Below are 19,199 nucleotides of genomic sequence, written 5' to 3'. Positions count from 1 at the left end.
CAGGCTGGCTGCTCTCTCGCAGTACAGGCGACTGAGGCCCAGGAGACAAAACGTCCCAAATGAGCTGGTCAAACATTTGTACAACTTTTCCAGCTTTTACAAAGAAGGCCTTCTCTACACAATCTACACTTGGAGATGAACTTGGGAGACAAAGCCTGGAGAGTCCATTGAAACTCACACTTTAGCTCAGCCCAGACAAAGCTCCAGCTCGGAGCAGCTTGATGTGAACAAAGGAAGGCAACCTTTTTATAATTCAAGGAGAAAAGAAGAGAAAACAGCACCACAAAAGGCTGAGAATAGACATTATGGGCTTGCAATGAGGGATGAATTATTCAATGAGCCCCAATAGCTGCTGCGCCAGGAAGTTTTATGGACTCTCCAGCGTGGAAAAAGTGGCCATTTCACCTACAAAATGTTTCTAGTCTTTTGGGCTGTCTAGCTGGGCCGGCTGCTATTCAAGGGCAATTGCTACCATTTTTAAAATCAGAGTATTCTCCCCAGTGGGGGCTGTGCTGTTGGAAACACACACACACACACACACACACACACACACACACACACACACACACACACCTTGGAGACTGAAGCCTAATTTAATTTGGGGTTGTCAAGGAAGATGCAGTGTCAGTCTCTTCAGCACCTCTAGCTCCTTTTTAGGTGAGCCCTGGAGGGCAACAGGGGCCCAGAGAAAGGACAGAGTGAGGTGTAGTTTGAAGTCTAGAAACTTCAAAAACTTCTTTCTGTTGTTTGGGCATCAAAAATCCCAGGCTGCCCGCTTGTAAAATAGAATGAATGCTGATAAAGCGCTCCTAGCGCCCTGGCAGAGAGGGAGGAGAAATCTGAGGGAGGAGGGACTTTGGGGTCCCCTGACCAGTGTGGTGTATTCTTGCCTGTTTCCAGTGAGTGGGTCTGGTGGGTGCTGTTGAGCCTGGCTTTTCAAGGGACATCTTTGGCCTGAGCTCTGCTTGGCAGACACTGGGACAAAAGGATTGAGCCACCTTGAATGAGGTCAGAATCACCCTCATTCTTCTCTCCAGTGTCTTGCTCTCAGATGGTCCTCTTAACTTTCCCAGCTTTCCCTTTTCCCTCGTTCAATCCAAGAGCTGAGTGGCTTGCGGAGCTAGTGCGCTCGGGCCCGCGCTCCCTAACGGGCGCGCACCCTTGCTGCATCCATCCTTCCAGCTTCATAGCTCAGGAGAAAGGAGAGGGCTGGGAGGCTCAGGAACACTACCCCCGCCCGCTATCGCCAATCCCCCTAGCTCCTGGCCCGCGCTGAGACTGGAGCAGGGGCAGCCGGGGGAGCCAAGTCCTGGCCGAGGCATCCGGGGCTGTGGGCACGGCCCTGCGCAGCGGCCGCTCAATGGGCTCCTCTGTTCCTCCCCCGGCTCGGCCGAGCGGGCCCGCGGGCGCCGCCACAATGGGCTGGGCCCCCACTCCTGCGCTCTGCGCCAAAGCGCCGCGCCGCGCCGCCCCCTCCCCTACTCTCTGGACGGCTCGAAGCTTAGCTCGCCGGGCTGCAGCCGACTCAATTGCCTCCTTTATGTCCTTCTCACTTTCATCTAGACACAGCCCGCCTCCCCCCTTCTTCTCCTCTTTTTTTTTTCCTCCCTTGCCTGAGGCTCACATTAGTGAAATTTCTGCAACCTCCCCCTATTTTTTTCTTATTTTAAAGAAAGCCCTTAACACAAAAGCGGTGACTAATCAATAGAAACTGCCCCTTCATCATCTCCTCCTCCTCCTCCACCCCTCCTTCTTCTCCTTCAGCAGGGTGACGCTTTTCCTGTTTGTGAGTTTTGGGAAACATTTTTGCTTTGTGCAGTAATGGAATTAGAGGACAGTTGAGGACTGTAAATGGACACGCGACTGCAAGACTCTCGCTTAAATATTTAGATGCAACGTTACAATTACTGACTTGTTGTAGTGGCTTTGAAGTGGCAGCTCCGGAGTGCAGGGGGAGAGAGGCCAGATTGCCAAATTGATGTTTTGATTGGGGACTGGCGATACACTCTCATAAGACTTTCCTCCCTTTTAAAATCACAAGTGAGCGTGGGAGGTTTGCAACAATTTAAAAGATACCGCTAAGAGATCTCAAGCATAGTCGATTGGGGGCTTATATTCCTTTCCTAACCGTCCCCTCCTATTTGACGTTTACAAAAAAGAGTGCTTTCTTAAAAAATTGGAGAAAGTAAAAGTGACAAAAGTTTTGCTCAAGTTTCCGTTTTATTTGTAAGCTTGTCAGCTTTTGTAAAGTTCACGAGGACGACTTCAGCTTTTTTGAGGGGAGGTAGGGGAAGATAAATCAGTTTAAAACGTAGAAAAGCATTAAAGGTCTTTGGAATATTTTATTTCCAGTGAAATCATGAAAAGAGCACTCTTATCATTAAGGGACTGCTGAAATCAAGGAAAACGAAGGGTCATTTCTTTTCCCGTTACTGAGCAGGAAGGGACATTTTGGTTCAAGGTTGGGAACAAGGGAAGGCGGGAGACAAACTTTCCCATAGATTAAAATCATTGGGTGTAGGATCATAGGTTTATGGCCTCGGATCCTTTATTCAAGTGGACGGACCAGACCGCTCTCCAAGTCAATTTGTTAGGATCACGAATTTGACCTCAACGTCGTCTCGATTGTTTAGAGTAAACTTCATATTTTCTGAAGTCCTTGCAAAACTCAACAAAGAAATACCACCCATTTAAAAAAGTGTTGGAAGTATCAGAACTTGAATTCTATTAGAACACCACGCCGTGTTCTATCTGTTAATGTCGCGGTAACAATTTTCCTGCTGCAACGACTTGAAAGGAAACACCAGAGTTCAGCTCCTAGCTTTTTCTTTTCGCCTATTTGGTTTGGTTGACTGCTGTGTGCTTACCTTCTAGCCTTATTGAAAACATGTAGATTTTCTAATTAATGCTTGAAATCGTATGTTTATTTTGGGGTTTGATTTGATTGTTGATAGCACCGGAACCAGGACGTAGGGGCTTCTACTGCGTAATAATTACTGAAGGGTCATTTAAAAGTCCCCAGGGCTGAGCAGTAAAACCCACCCGGGCGGTGAGGCGGAACCAGTCAGCGCGCAGCGGTTCAGGCGAGTGGAATATACAGAAATCGATCACGTGAACAGGAGCGTGGCCGCTAAATCCGAATGGCTTCAGCGTCCATGAATGCATATATTTTGAGAACAACAACAACAAATTCTTCCTACTGTGAGACTAAATGTTTAAGTTGTATATAAGTAGATGGCCAATGAAAATGAAAAGCTGCAACAGTAACAACAAACAAACGCTGAGAAATAGAGTTTGGCTTGGGCTGGAACAGAACATGTTTTAAGTTCGATTGGATTCTGTATGACAGGTACCCTTATCCAGGAGGGTAAATAAAGATTAAAGAACAGTTTATAATGTACATATATAACTAACAAGACACTAAAAGGCAATTAAGCAGTCAGTTTAATGTCTTATCTCACTGGCTGCTCTGGGGTTGTTTTACAAGTGGGAATTAAAATCTGAAAAGGAAGTTTTCAGCAGCTCTGGCCAAATATTGATTAAGTAGCTGTTTGTGATACCATTGTTACGCATTAAAAGGCCGGGAGCGCGGCCCCTCAGTGGTCATCTTCCATTGTGCCGGGTTCTTAACCACAGAGATCAAAGCGGGATCATTTCAATTTATCTGTCCTGGAAAATCCTTCTTTTCCTCTGAAATCTCTAAGGAGGAATTGACCAAATTCTCTTTAAGAAATAGGAACTGAAACCAGTTACATGTTGTAGGTTTGTAGAGAAGACTCATGGGGTGTTTTTAATTATCCTATCGTGATTTCTTACTTAGAACTGAGGCTATGATGGTGAATTTATCATCAAATAGATTCTCATTTTGTCGAGGGGTGGGTGGCAGAAAGCACGGCAGCTACTACCTGCCTGTTGCTAAATTTCTAAATACAAAAGTTGCCCTAAAGTTGTCTTCCAAGCTGGAATTTAATGAAAACATAGCAGATTTTTATGTAAAATTAGGTGGGGAATAATTAAATATACAGGAATCTGAGAGTTATATTGACTACATCTCTCTACCCGTGTTTCCATAATTTCTGTGTTTATAGATGGTTAGGTGACTCTCATGTATATTTCTAATCCTCTATAATTTGGGAATAGATATGTGTTTATGTGTGCGGTATGTGTATTGTTAGAGTTTAATTATTACACTAAGAATTATGCTGGCACTAAACTATATTTAGTTGCACAAAATGAAGATATGTTTGTCCTATGGATTGCACTTTCTCAAGTCATCAGAAACTGAGGTAACAGCACAGTCTCCCAGTTGTTGAATGCCAGGAGAAATATTTCCTTGAATCACTTTACGACTTTTTTAAACTGTTGATTCTGAGATGAACTATTAGACTTTTGTTTAAGAACTCAGTGTATTTGCATAGGTTTTTCTTTTATTATGAAAGCAAAACTTCTGCAAAGGAATCTTTTGGAAATACCATCTCTGCGCTTAATTTGCAAATTCCAACAAAGAGCACTAACTGAGGTTGTACAATTCATGCCAGATTTAGGCTTTGGATATATAACTGTGCATCATGAATCTGCCTGTGTGTGAGGTTTTCAAATCTCCTTCTTTGTGCTCATTTCATTACTAAAAAATTGTGCATGAGGCTTTATTATTTTATTTTTTACTCTTGTTCGCTCTTGAGCAAGATGAATCTTGACATAGAGAGCAGAATTTTGGTGGGTATTATCTAATATTTTCTATTAGAATCCTCCTATTAATTAATAATCTATCTGTGCTTAAATGCTCTCTGATGTAAAATATTTACTACCAAACATTGCAGTGTAGAACAACTGCCTGAAATAGATTAAGCCAGAAGTTACAGTTAGCTCAGATTTGTTACGGTTCCCATGTCCTGGGTCCAGATATAGCATTAAATAGTTCTTTGTCGTATATTTCAAATGTATATTTCATATACATACAGAGTTCAAGAACTTTTCATCCTTGTGTATTAGGCTGTGTATTCATACACTGCCCCAGGGACAGCAGCTTCCAGCTCCAAGCTGGGCCTCACCTCAGTACCAACTCAAAATTGCTGACCCAAGAACCGGCTGCCTTTAGTTGGGGAATTGTGAAAAGGAATTTCAGATATTTCTGAGAAAATTCAGATATTGCTATCTTTCTGGAAGATAGACACCAAAGCAGCAGTAGGTATTATAATTCTATAATAGGTGAATAATAGGTGTTATAATTTCTTACCTTCAATACCTATTTTATTTCTTTCCTTCCTAATAAAGGTTAGTGAGAAGACTAATCCCCTAATGGCCATCCTCTGCCCTATTGGGAAAGATATTTTTGTCCCATTCACACCAGTCTTCGGTAGAGCAAGATGCAACTCAGCTTTTAGCTCTACCCTACAGTGTTGGGAAATACTGAGCTCCAATAGCATTGTGAGCTTTTGCTGGAAGCAGAGCACCTCTCCTTTAGGAAAGCTTTCTTCAAATTATCTAAGCTGAGATTATGCTCCAAAATGAACAGAATACATATATTTCCAATTTTTAGTTGGAATATGCACAGTTATCAAAATGCCTATTTAACATTATAAAACACCGATTCAAGAGAGAAGAATTAGAAAGTTCACAACTGTCAAAGGGAGATATGAAAATCATGAAATATAGTTATTGAGGACAGTTGAAGAATAATAGGTGTTATAAATTCTTATCTTCTTCTTTTCCTTCTTTCCTTCCTGATAAATCTTTTTAAAAACCACCAACAGGTAATTGCTGCTGTTGAAGTGGCCACTTGTCTTTGAAAATGAAATTGTATTGAATAAAGGGCAACAGTGTTAACAATTTGATTTGATGCACATTTCTTCTAGGAGAAACGAAAATCTTGAGAAAGCATTTTGCCTCGCACATTGCATACAGCAAAGTTCATAGCATTTTACATTTTGCTGCAGGATTTTAAGTCAAACAAAACAAAACAAAACACCTCCACTTTGTGGTAAAGTAAGTTGATCAAAGTAGTCTGAGTTTTTATGTCCACCTCTTACTAAGGTGATTGATAAATTACCTTCCCTAGCAAAATAGATTAAAACTCAAGGTAGGCAACTATTAAACTAGCTGTATATTTGGCTCCTTAAACTCATTGCGTAATTCCTCGACTACACTTTCTTATGTACTTTTGTTTGGCCATATTTACTGTATCTGTAATAGTATGTGAATATCAACTCTGAATTCTATAAGCCAATTCCCCATGCACCTTGGACCTAATCCAACATATTCTGTTTAAAAATAGCTGATCAAGCCACCCAGCGCGGTGGCTCACGCCTGTAATCCCAGCACTTTGGGAGGCCGAGGGAGGTAGATCACCTGAGGTTGGGAGTTTGAGACCAGCCTGGCCAAATGATGAAACCTCATCTCTACTAAAAATATAAAAATTAGACGGGTGTGATGGCACACGTCTGTAACCCCAGCTACTTTGGAGGCTGAGGCAGGAGAATTGCTTGAACCTGGGAGACGGAGGTTGCAGTGAGCTGAGATCGTGCTACTGCACTTCAGCCTGGATGACAGAGCGAGACTCTGTTTCAGAAAAAAAAAAAATAGGTGATCAAAATGCTTTGTGACAGGGACGGGAGACTTCTTGGTTGAACAACATAGGATTGAGAGAGAGGAAATACCACTGATTTTTAGCACTTAAAAATTTATAGGATCATATGGATAATTCAAGTAGTATAGGTTTATCAAGACTTAAATGTAGATTTTCAAAATTTTTATAATTGAAAAGTAGGCATATTTATGGAAACAATGGTAGAATTAAATACATTTGGTCTTGTGTTAATGATTGGAAATAATAAGTAAGTTAGGGTAGAACACTAAGAAAGAAAAGTTAACTGCTATGAAATTTGTGTTTCACCATGGAATTATTGTGTACTCTCATAGTAAATGCTGATATGGTCACATACACATTTGCATTTTTAATAGAAAGCCTGCATTTGCATTTTGTGATTTTTACAGGTACACAGATATGCTAAATGTATATATATACATAAAGTGAAAGTGACTTTTAAATATATCCCTCTTCTCCCCCCACGCTTTTTGTGGCAAACTCCAGTGTAGGCATAACTTACCCAGTTCACAGGCTCTTGGCTCTTACCCAGTTCATTGGCCCTTGCCTTTGAGTACTAACTTCCTAGTTTCCTTTATACTACCTCTTTCTCCTTCATTTTTAAATGATTATAGATTCATAGAATCTGTCTTCAAACATATATTTAAATTTTTTCAATATTCAAATGTAATATCATGATTAAGAAAATCTTGGCCACAGCGTGTGTGCATGTGTGTGTCTCAATCATCATGGTTGAGCTTAACCTGAACTAAAGAAAATTAATTGGTCCAATTCATTTTATTATAAGAAAAGCAATAGGTTTCTTCTTTATGAATCCCCACTTGGCTAGTTTCCCAACTGAGGTTCACTAAAGCAATTGAATGCTTTTTGTCTTGTTTGATTTAAACACACTCCAAAGTACCTTTTCAGATCTTTGTTGCATTGTGAAAGCACAGTACCCAAGGTGAAAGTGGTCTGTTTTTGCATCACCAATTTTGCTCTAAAATTGAGACCAAGCACATTTTAGTTGTGACCTCTTGAACTTCAGTTTTGACATCTCTAAGGTAGGGAACTGCATACCAGCTTTCCAGGATTCTGTGAGAAAGAAACGAGAAGGTGCATATTATGTGCAAATTACACCTAGCAGTAAAACTCAAAAGTCTTGGTTGGAGGAAAAAATCTCTGAACATGCAGAAAATGACCAGCCTACAAACTAGCAGATGGGCTCTGCCCAAGGGCAGATAAAACCTAATTCAGGGCTTAGAAACAACAATGAAGACCAAACACACACACACACACACACACACACACACACACACACACACACACAGACACCCACCCACACCACTAAGTCCGCTTTCACCAAGTCAAAAAATTGAGTTTATGAGCAACTATTTAATGTAAATAACTTCAATTTAATGGGTATAAAAAATAAAATTCTAAAACCATTAGCTGAGATGTCAAAACATGCTTCTTAATTACTTTTCCTCCCAGTTTAAAAGGTTACTTTGCTCTTTTAGATTAGCTTGGCTTTTTTTGAAACTACAACTCAAACTTTTTTTGTGTGTTTGGCACAAGTTTTTTCAGCGGAGCAGGAATTGACAAATAGGTTGCTTTTTGAAAATGAGTCTCATATATCCATTCCTATTCCTAAAATGCTGTTACAGTGTTTCATTTTGTGGAATTGTTTTTGCACAGTTTCTCATTATATCCCCTCTTCAGCCTGCGTCATTGTTCTTAAAGGTCTTTATGGCTCTGCACGTGAGGTTGTGTGCATTCTTTTTTCTTTGCGCATGATTCTTCTTAATTCCCTCTCCTTTAAAACTGGAGCTCAGGAGTTTTAAGGATACCTTCCAAAGTAGCACTCTTCAAGCTGAAGGATACATTTTAATGACCTTTCTGTTTCATTTTCCTCCATTTAGTTCCAAAATGTTGGAGGCTTCTGTGTTATTGGGGTGCAGTGTGAGACTGAAAAAGAAAGTAGCCTGGCTAGTAAGGCTCCTAGGAGCTGGAGAGCTCCTGCCCCCATGTTTCTCCTTCTGGCGCAGCTTGGCAGTGCAGCCAGTGGCTCCAAGGAAGGTTGTTTTCTTATCCCCGCATGCACTGGTCTGACCTGTCTCCAAAATAGGTCAGGCTGGGGCACAGCCAGTTTATGCAGCTGTTGCGGCTTAGGCTTCGCAGCAGGCAGCCGAGCTCCTTGGCCAGCCGGGCCCCCAGTGAACTGATAAAAATTCGCTGGCGAGCCATGGGGCCTTCCTTCTGGACGGTCCCGGCCCCCTGAAGGCTTTTAGATGCAAGGAGACTCCTGGATTATGGGGGCCAACTCTCAGCCTCCAAAGGGAAATGTTCTTTTATTCTGAGGATTGCACTCTTGTTGACCCAAACACTCAAGTGAAACATATACTTTGTCAGATTAAAAAAAAATTATCGTATTTATTTTTGACTGGGTAAAACGTTCACTTTGCACAAAATTCAAAAGATATAAATGGATGTCCGGTGACTAGTTTTCCTCCCACCTCTGTCTGCTAGGGACCAGTATCTTGTCTATTTTTCCAGACACTCTATGCCAACCAAACAATTACATTTCTCTCTTTTTAAAAAAATATTATCTTACCCCTTTGGCAGAAATGGTAGTCTACCTGCAGTATAAACTTTTCTGCACCTTGATTTTTTTTCTACTTTAGAATATATCTCAGGAATTATTCTGCATAATGTCTTGTTTGTATAGCTGCATAGTACTCCATCATATTGGCAAAGGATGACTTATTTAACAACATGTAGATTGTTTTCAATCTGACAGCACCATTTGGCACCTGTGTGAGTTTATTTGTAAAATCATTCCTCCCTGGTAAGGACAAAAGGAAAGACATTTGTAATTCTGGTAGCTTTGGTGGAATTTGGGTTCTGCATTGAGAACAAATGGTGGGGGAAGTTCTTAGAAAGCATGGTGCAGGAGTGTGTTTGCTTTTGGGCACTTGCACAAGCAAAATGATATGTTTTCTCCTATCACTATATGTGAGTAGGAACATAGGTTTCAAAATTACTGCTTAGAGTTGTTCTGCTATCAGTGACTACCCTCTGGACATTCCTCCAATATTCTATTGCTTCTTCAAATGGAACATTCTCTAAATACAAGGAAAACTTTTTTCTTTGACTTATTGGTTCTTTTTAAAAAATTCTTTTCCCCTATTTGCTGTTCATTTAAGTTTGACAACATCAAAAGTAGTCTCTTTATGTTAAGTATTCTTATTTTTCTTTGTAAGCCAGAAAAATTGTGGGTAGTTTTATAATGACTTAGAGGCAACTTATTATAATTGTTTACTTACAAAAGAAAAGTTGTCTCCAAGGTCACCAAATTAGGTTTGAACTAGTAAGAGAGGGGTTTATGAATAAGAAAATATGGTCTTGTATTTATTTTTCAGAAGTGCTGCCGGATGCTCTAGGGGTTTCTTGAGTTTGGGAGTGGCTGACTTTTAATTTGTGAATTTTTAGAGAGTATGTATCCATGCCCATCTCTGCACAAAAGACTTTTTATGTTTTTTCTGAAAGCCTTGCTTCCCCCAAATCATTTCAATCTATTTTCCCTTAAATCTGATGCTACAGAATTCCGTTGTTGCCCTGCTGAATACCTGGTCTACCTAAGCTAGACGTTTCAGTCCGTGAAATGAGCCAGAAAGGACTCTGCTCCAAGTACATGAGAAAAACAACTCCCTCAAAATCCTCCCGAGAAAACTGGAGCTGTGAATGCCAATGAATATTATAGAGCAAATGTTTCCAGTCATTTCTTCTTAGGAATGGGCCTTTCAGAAATAGGAGAACAAGTTAGGGGTGAAGGATATTTCTGGAAATCAAAATCTTGATTTTGTTTTTAAAAAAATTACAGAAAAACAAAAACACGTCTTCTTTCTTGACTGTTCTTGTGGCCAGGCTCAGAATGTGCAGGACATAGTCTGCCGGTAAGGCAGGAGAATGCGTTTTCTTAATTCTAGAACTTTTGTTTGCGCTTAGATGGAAGACGGCTAGCAAGGTACCCTCAATTTCCTTCTTGCTTTCTCTCTGACTTGCCTATGGAAATCTAAAGGAGTCAGTTAGGGGATGGAAACAGGCCTGCATTAAGAGTGTCTACGAAGAGCTAAGAAAAATCAAAAGCAGCTTTTTAAAAACTCCCTGCTCTGCATAATTCGGGTTGAATCAGGCTCATAGTTTGTGGCATCTGATTACTACCTGTAAAAGTATGCAGCTCTCCACACAGGAAGGAAAGTCTACGGAGGATTAATATCAACATGGAAAATTTTCATTTGTTCATGAAGTTGCTGTGATGTTCCCAACAAACATTTAGATCATGTAAAATAATTTGCTTCTAGGCCCATAGTGATCAAGCTTTAGGTGACTGACAGATCATCACACTGCTTTTATCCATACAGGTGAAGGGAAGTGGCAGGCAGAGCCATCCTCCAGGGAACTTAAACCTCCAGGCTTAATGTCAGAGAGCAGGTGTTTTGTGGGGAGAGCAGCCCTTTGCTTCTGATTTATAAACTTGCAAGTTTTTAAAAAATAGGAAGTAGATCACTAATTCATTTGAGGAAAGTGTTTCCATTTTCCATTTCATGATTCCCAAGTAGATGGGAACAGTTGGTTACATTTTGGGAAGTTCTGGGTCGTCTAAAACACCCTCTCAGACCATTTCTAAAGAAGGCTGAAAGTCCATTTCAAGTTGAGCAAATAAATGGTCTCCTCGCGGTGCCCCCGGTGGACTAGCAGTATGCCAGAGCAGAATATAATTTGGGAATTGATCCAGTGTGGAAACTTTCCAGGTGGTAGATATGCTTGGCTTTTGTGCAGACAGGGCACATCTGGGGCACGTGTGTACACGACACACATTTATCAGAGGGCAACAGAAAGGCAACTTTTACAGTTTCTCACTAGAAGCCAGTGTCCGTTTGTGGTCACTGGCCCTGCCAAGCTCCAAATACTTGCTGAATTTTTGTCTGAGAGCAGAAGTCGAATGGAAGACTGGGGATTTAGCATCATATCAGAAACTACAAAGAGCCAGGCTTAAGAGTGCAGGGGTTAGAGGAGTGCCTGGGTACTGGGCAAGTCCCCATTATACAGGGAATTGGCTCCAAGGAGGAGGCCAGGATGGAAACTCAAGGCCTGTTCTACTTTGGATTCAGTTTCTGGGCTTCTCAGTAAACTTTTTGGGCCTTGGCTCCTCTGGGTCTTCTCCTTGTCTATGGAAAGTATCAGCTGGTCTTTCTTGGGGCATTCCTGAAAATAAAACCAATGGATAAGTGGGATGACTGTCTCATCTTGCTTTTGTAAGAGGCTCAATGTGTTGTCAGTAAAAAGTAGGGAAATACAACTCTTGTGGAGGTCAAAGCAAGTACTCACTCATTTCCTGGCATACCTCTGTCTTATATTATTTGTCCTTTTTAGAAAAATTGAAGCTAAGCCATTGCACAAGACTCTTTCTTTCTCTTTCTTCCTCTCCTCTCCTCTCCTCTCTCCCTCCCCCTCCCCTCCCCTTCCCCTCTTCCTTCCCCTCCCCTCCCCTTCCCCTTTCCCCTCCCCTCCCTCTTCCTCCCTTCCTCCTTCCCTCCCTCTCTCTCTCCCTCTCTTTCTCTTTTTCTCTTTCTCTCTCTCTTTCCTTCCTTCCTTCCTTCCTTCCTTCCTTCCTTCCTTCCTTCCTTCCTTCCTTCTTTCTTTCTTTCTTTCTTTCTTTCTTTCTTTCTTTCTTTCTTTCTTTCTTTCTTTCTTTCTTTCTTTCCTCCCTTCCCTTCCCTTTCCTTCCTTCCTTTCTTCCCTCCCTCCCTCCCCCTTCCCCTCCCCCTCCCTCCCCTCCACCTCCCCCTCCCTGTCTCTCCCTCACTCCTTACCTCCCTCTCTCCCTCTCTCTCTCCCTCCCTCTCTCTCTCTTTCTCTCTTTCTCTTTCTTTTCCTTCCTTCCTTCTTTCCTTCCTTCCTTCCTTCCTTCCTTCCTTCCTTCCTTCCTTCCTCCCTTCCTTCCTCTCTCTCTTTCTCTTTCTCTCTTTCTCTTTCTCTCTTTCTCTCTTTCTTTCCTTCCTGACAGAGTTTTGCTCTTTTTACCCTGGCTGCAGTGCAACAGCATAATCTCAGCTCATTGCAACCTCCACCTCCCACGTTCAAGCAATTCTCCTGTCTCAGCCTCCCGAATAGCTGGGATTACAGGCACGCACCACCACGTCTGGCTAATTTTTGTATTTTTAGTGGAGACAGGGTTTCACCATGTTGGCCAGGCTGGTCTCGAACTCCTGACCTCAGGTGATCCGCCCACCTCAGCCTCCCAAAGTGCTGGGATTACAGGTGTGAGCCACCATGCCCGACCTTGGACTCTATTCCTAATGGGGTGCTAGTATATACCTTGGTCAGATAAGGAGACCAACCATTTCTTTATTATAAAATACAAATGACACAGAGAGCCAAATTTTTTCTGAATCTTTGTTGGCTAACTTTCATCATTTTATTGAATTACTATAATTTAATGTTACTGGTTTAAACTAACAATTTTTCCCCTGAAATGAATCCTTTCTATTTTTTTGTAACATGAAAACCCAAATTAAATTCATTAGGTAAGACAATAACTGTCTTTCACATGGAAATTTCTGGTACTTGGAAAATTCTTATGGAAAAACTTCAGGAACAATAAAAGGAACTGTCACTCAAACTACAATTTACAGGAAATGATGTTACCAGAACAAGTGTAGGCTTTTCGCAGGCATACTTGAAAATTCCCCTACCTCCTAACCCTCCTCTCCCAAAGCCTTTGAAAATGTTTTCCCCCACTTTCCTTCCATAAAAGGCCCTGTGGGCTGACCTTAGGTGAAAAGAATGAAGTCAGTCTTGGGTGCTCTTCCCTCTCCTTTCCTGAATCCCTGTCCCTGCCTTTTGTCTTGTACGTTCCTGCTACTACTACTACCACTACTACTACAACACACACACACACACACACACACACACACACAGGCTTGCACCCAGCTATACCTCATTCGTATAGAAACTCAACTGGTTGGCTGGGTGCAGTGGCTCACACCTGTAATCCTAGCACTTCGGGAGGCTGACGAGGTCGGATCACTTGAGATCAGGAGGTTGAGACCAGCCTGGTCAATACGGTGAAATCCCATTTCTACTAAAAATACAAAAATTATCCAGGCGTGGTGGCAGGTGCCTGTAGTCCCAGCTACTTGGGAGGCTGAGGCAGGAGAATTGTTTGAACCTGGGAGGCAGAGGTTGCAGTGAGCCAAGATCACACCACTGCACTCCAGCCTGGGCAACAGAGTGAGACTCCATCTCAAAAACAAACAAACAAACAAAAACAAACAAACAAATAAACAAAAGAAACTCAACTGGGTAAGCCTTTAACTGGTTAAATGGAAAGTATTTGCTCTTTTCTAAAGGATGCCGAGAGCTGACAACTTAGCATGAAGGAATTAATCCCTAAAGGTAGAATCTCAGGTGTCCATGTTTGGTGGGGGCAGGAGATAGGTTCCTGATGCCCCTAAAATCACACTTCAGCAGATCCTGTCTTCACCGAGAAAGGACAGGATTAGCTCTGCTATGAGGGAGTTCTGTGCTGGTGGGCAGGACCTGCTAGGGCACAATTCCCCATTGAGCTGTCCAGGAGGAGACAGAGCCAGGTTGGACCAAGAACGCCCCTCCACCACAGGTGGATTTCCCTCACTTCCTCAGTGCCAGGGAAGGGCCTTGGCTTGTGTCCTTTGGGCTCCCTGGCAAAAAGCAGAAGGACAGGAAGGGTCTCTTTGGCCCAGAGCTATAGACTGGGAAGGAACTGTGGAGCTCATCTCACCTTAAAACTCACAGCCCTCCCCAAGGAGCAGAGGTCTGGGCTGAGCTCTCACATCCCTAGTGGCTCCTGGACACTTGTCAGAGGTCTGAAGAAATGAGATTCCCCTCCTCTAGAGGAGCGGGGTACAAGGGATGTCTGTCATGGATCCGCTAGCTGTGGCTGGGGGTGGGGGAGGCTTCTGGCCAGCGGGGGGCCAGAGACTTAAATCTCTAGACACTCCTAGACTCTCAGTTTTGGGACTCTTGAGATCCTCAGAAACAAATCACTTTGGAGCATATAAACCAAAAGGGTCTCAGTGGAAGAACTGGCATTGAGTTCACCAACGATATCTGGGATTCAGAAACTGCCAGTGTATTCATGGACCATTTTCATCAGGGTGTCCAATCTTTTGGGTTCCCTGGGCCACACTGGAACAAGAAGAATTGTCTTGCGTCACACATAAAATACACTAACACTAACAAGATAGCTGATGAGCTAAAAAAATAAATCACAAAAAATCTCAATTTTTTTTTTTTTTTTGAGATGGCGTCTCACTCTGATGCCAGGCTGGAGTGCAGTGGCACGATCTCAGCTCACTGCAACCTCTGCCTCCCACGTTCAAGTGATTCTCCTGCCTCAGCCTCCCGAGTAGCTGGGACTACAGGCACATGCCACCATACCCGGCTAATTGTTGTATTTTTGGTAGAGACAGGGTTTCACCACGTTGGCCAGGCTGGTCTCGATCTCTTGACCTCGTGATCCGCCTACCTCGGCCTCCCAAAGTGCTGGGGTTACAGGTGTGAGCTACCACACAGGGCCAAAACTCATGTTTTAACGAAGTTTATGAATTTGTTTTGAGCTATATTCAAAAGCATCCAGGGCTGCGTGTGGCCCACGAGCCACAGGTGGAACAAACTTGATTTAAATGATCTTGGGTTCCTATTGGATGGCCAAAGCCGGCACTCAGGCTTGATTTGTGTTTTATAAATATTAGGTAGTGAAAGGGAGTATGAGCATCTAGAAAAACAGTCCACGTCTCCCCAGGAGGGGTTCCTGTAAGAGGCGGGTTTAGCACAGAGCTAAGGAACCTTTGTAGGTCCCTTCCAGGCACTGGGAGGAGCCCTAACGATATCTTTATGTCATTAGATTTTTGTAAATATTGTAAAATTAAGATATATTGTATTTATTTCTCAAGAGGAGTCCCCTAAATTGTGAAAGCTTCAGGTCCCACAAAACCATCTACCTTGTCCTTGTTCAGCAGAGGTGGGGAGAGATGGTACGCTTCCGTGTGTAAACTGTGAGTCAGCACACCATGTAAGAGCCAAATACTAACAGTGCCAACTTGCGTCTTGCACTTTAGAATATGCAGGGTGCTTCTTCATTTCCTGTGCCTTATCTTGCTTGCTTCAAGAAGTCAAAGTCTGGGTTTGACTAACAATTTACTCATATGGTTCTTACTCCACACAGCATCCTCTGTCTCTGTAGGAAGACTCTTTGGGGGGATCTTGGACCGACTCCTCACGAGAAGATGAGAAACATCCACTCACTGCATAGGGGCAGGTGGGAAAAACCCTTCATTGGAGGATGCAGGGAGGCTTAGTTCCCTTAGCTGTAAAGGTTGTGTTAGGCAGTTTCTAGATGTTTCTTGGAGGTCTCCGAAACTATTACTGCAACCAGGTTGCTTTCCCTTTCTGGACCTCATTCTCCCCTCCTATGACAAATGGAAGCTGTGGGCGAGGTGAAGGCCATGGTCTCTCCCAGCTCTAGCAGGCTGTGGCAGCTGTGGCAGCTGTGGCCCTGTCCACCTCTCAGCCGACTTGTAGAAGGTACAGGCAGCCACTCGAAGAAACCGTGGGGCCCGCAGGCAGCCGGGGAATCAGGGCAAGGATGGAGAGGACCAGGACCCTTGATATCTTAGAAGGTGAGCAACTCCTACCTTGCCTTGAGTTTGGGGGGAAAGATGCCTTTAGGTGCTGGAAGGAGGTGGGAAACGAAGCCCACTGGGAAGAAGCACTTCTGTGCAGTATCACAGGTGAACGCACCGGCTCTTCTCCATCCACGCGGGGAGATGCGTGTTTTCTTGCACCTCTTCTCAAAGCTGTGGCTTCCAGAAGAGGCTGGAAAGGCCTCCGGGTATTGTTTCGAGAGCTTCCCTTTCAATGGGTTGCTCATGATTCTGCCGGGAAGTTAGAATTGCTTACACAGGAGGGTGAGACTCTCTCTTTCGTCTGTGCCTGGACGATTTTTTTCCTGTGTCCAGAGAGGGACACACAGGATTTCTGGTTACTGACCACAAAGTTAGAAGCTGTCTGGTCTTGAAGAGAAGGAGACTCAGACAATAGTGCATTCATTTCAGATGATTCTAAGTCATATCTTAAATGAACGCCCTAATGGCTCACACTTAGCGATTGTCCCAACTGATTGGGGCAAACAAGATTTTTCTGCTCTTAACTAAAACACACACATATACACTCACGTATTTAAAAATCTTATTTGAATAAATCAAAATTTTCAATGCCAAACAGAGTTTCAGAGAAAACTTGTAAAGATTAAACAGGAGAGCAGTTCAAATCTGAAAACTTTTGTTGTTTTTGTAAGGACATTGAAGCATTTAAAAACTTGGAAAGAATGTAAGAAATATTTTTTTGTTATATTGAAAACAATCCAAAGCAAAATGTCATAGCCTATCAAGGGGAGATTTTACTAAGTTTCATCCTCCCATTTTTTTTACTATTTTACTTTTGTGGAGGAAAATTATTTCAAAAATCATCTACACAACATATTCAGCTATATATTCTGAAGGTAGACAATGAGTCATTCAAATATTACACTTTTTAATTGCAAAGACTGAATGGTAAAATTAACAACATAAAATGCACTTTGAAAATTTGGTGATTTTTTTTTTTGTTCGAGAAAATTTTAGAGCATATAAAATATCCAAACTAATATTTGCATGCATAATTTTTTGTATGTACCTGATATCTATGGCTCAAACTTTATTGTAGGTTATCTTAAATAGGTTTGTGGAAACATATGTAAGCAAATATTGTCATAAAATATTTACTAATCTTTTAAAATAGAAGCCAAACATTATAAAACGAGAATGTTAGGAAGAGAAACTATACCCCTTTGTACATTCAGAATAATAAGCACTGCTGTTTACCATATGAAAGAGTTTGTCTCTATTTTTCTTAGTCATTATCCTGTACTCAGATCAAATATATTGCAATTTTGAACTTTGAATCAAAATTAAAATTTTTCTTTAATAAGAGAGAAAGTCGCTACTTGACCTTTACATTAAAGAAGAAATCTGATCTTAGCCACTTCACTTCTAGCTAACATTAGAATTTTTCTTCAGTAATTCCATACAAATCAAAACAATTCAAATTATTGACTCCCTTTTCCGTATCCACAGACAAAACTCTGACAGATTCTGCCACATGAATTGGGTCCTAGCGGGTTTGAAGAAGTTGAATTTGTGAGAGATATGGCATGAATTTGTTTAATATAGTTTGAATAGCAAGATAACTGTATAGCTTTTAAAATGGCAGGCATTCATGATGCTTTGCCAAGCTTGGGGTGGTGAGCAGTACTCCATCTGAGTATTGATTTCCTCTACTTATTTTTTTTTCATGTTTTCTTAGGGAAGTGCTAGTTGAGATTCGAAGAAGAGTTGTTATTCTGTTTAACTATATAAAAACATTAAAACATTTTAGGGAATGCAAAAATACATATGCTTCAAGTTAAAATATTGAGACATCTTGGATATTTTAATAACATTTCCACTCTAAAGTAGCAAAAGCAGAGTTTTTTTCTTTTTTTAAAAAAGCTTCCTTTATAGAGATGATTATGTTTGCTGGTTAAAATAATTTGAACATTTAGAAAGAACGCTAACTCTACAGTGTTGAGACCTTTACTATTTTCCATTCTCTTCAAGAGATTTTAAAAAATTTAAAGTACGAAGAAGATTATTTTTACAGTTGGTCAGAGGGATTGTAATGTTAATATAAATATAAATTTATACTCATTAAGGAAACTGAGATAAAAAAATGCTAAAATGAAACTATAGAATGATTTCTGTGAAAGAAGATAAATATATAGTTTGTCAAAATTACTTATATTAATCATGTGTAACAGGGCTTAAAGACTGTTGTACAATTCATTTTGGAGGTTTGAGATTAAAAATATCCTTTTAGAATTTGGAGAAAATGAAATTGTTGCATTTGAGAGGAGAGGGAGTGCGGAACAGAGCACAGTGGAGAGAGCACATTAAGGATTCTGTATATTTTATTTCACAAGTCCTTTGTAAAGTGAATTTCTCACATTAGGTTTAAAAAACTAATTTTTCTAGGAACCAAATAAGTACCAAACTCCGAATTTACTTGCAGGACAGTTTACAATTTATTCCTGCTTTTATTCAAATGATGGCCATTTTCTAATGAAGAGAGTGAATTGAGGAGCAAATTTTAAAAATTATAACACCTAATTTGCCATGTTTTAGTTGAAATTTTATTAGATTATAGTTCCAAGAGCTGTCAAATTACCTAAAGGAAACAATGAGTTTCTCAATAGGAAAAAAAAAAGAAAAGAAAAGAAGAAGAAAGGGAAATTATCCAAAAATGCTGCAACTAAATAACAATCGTTCCTGCTAAGCTTTGTGCAGCTTTAAATACAATTGAATATTAATTCTTTCAGACATAGTTGACTTAAAAGCTAGGAAGGATCAGGAGCTGATTTTTGGCATTCCTTCATTTTTCCACTCTTTTGTTCACTTGACACACAGCTTTTATACACTGGCTTTGCAGGAACCAC

General features: G+C 41.3%; 1 protein-coding gene and 1 long non-coding RNA gene across 2 annotated transcripts in view; both read left to right on the top strand.

The window, feature by feature from the left end:
* Positions 1–19,199, top strand: part of LOC105481299 (paired box 3) — a 99,094-nt gene that overhangs the window by 6,295 nt on the left and 73,600 nt on the right. The window lies entirely within an intron of this gene.
* Positions 3,031–5,805, top strand: LOC105481300 (uncharacterized). The gene is made up of 3 exons (XR_986889.3): positions 3,031–3,349; positions 4,993–5,184; positions 5,275–5,805. It is a non-coding gene; the product is annotated as an uncharacterized lncRNA (long non-coding RNA).

The sequence above is a fragment of the Macaca nemestrina genome, chromosome 11 (genome assembly GCF_043159975.1).
Source record: "Macaca nemestrina isolate mMacNem1 chromosome 11, mMacNem.hap1, whole genome shotgun sequence".
NCBI classification, from domain to species: Eukaryota; Metazoa; Chordata; class Mammalia; order Primates; family Cercopithecidae; genus Macaca; species Macaca nemestrina.
Note: the sequence above shows the minus strand (reverse complement) of the source record. Positions and strands in the feature narration are given on the sequence as shown.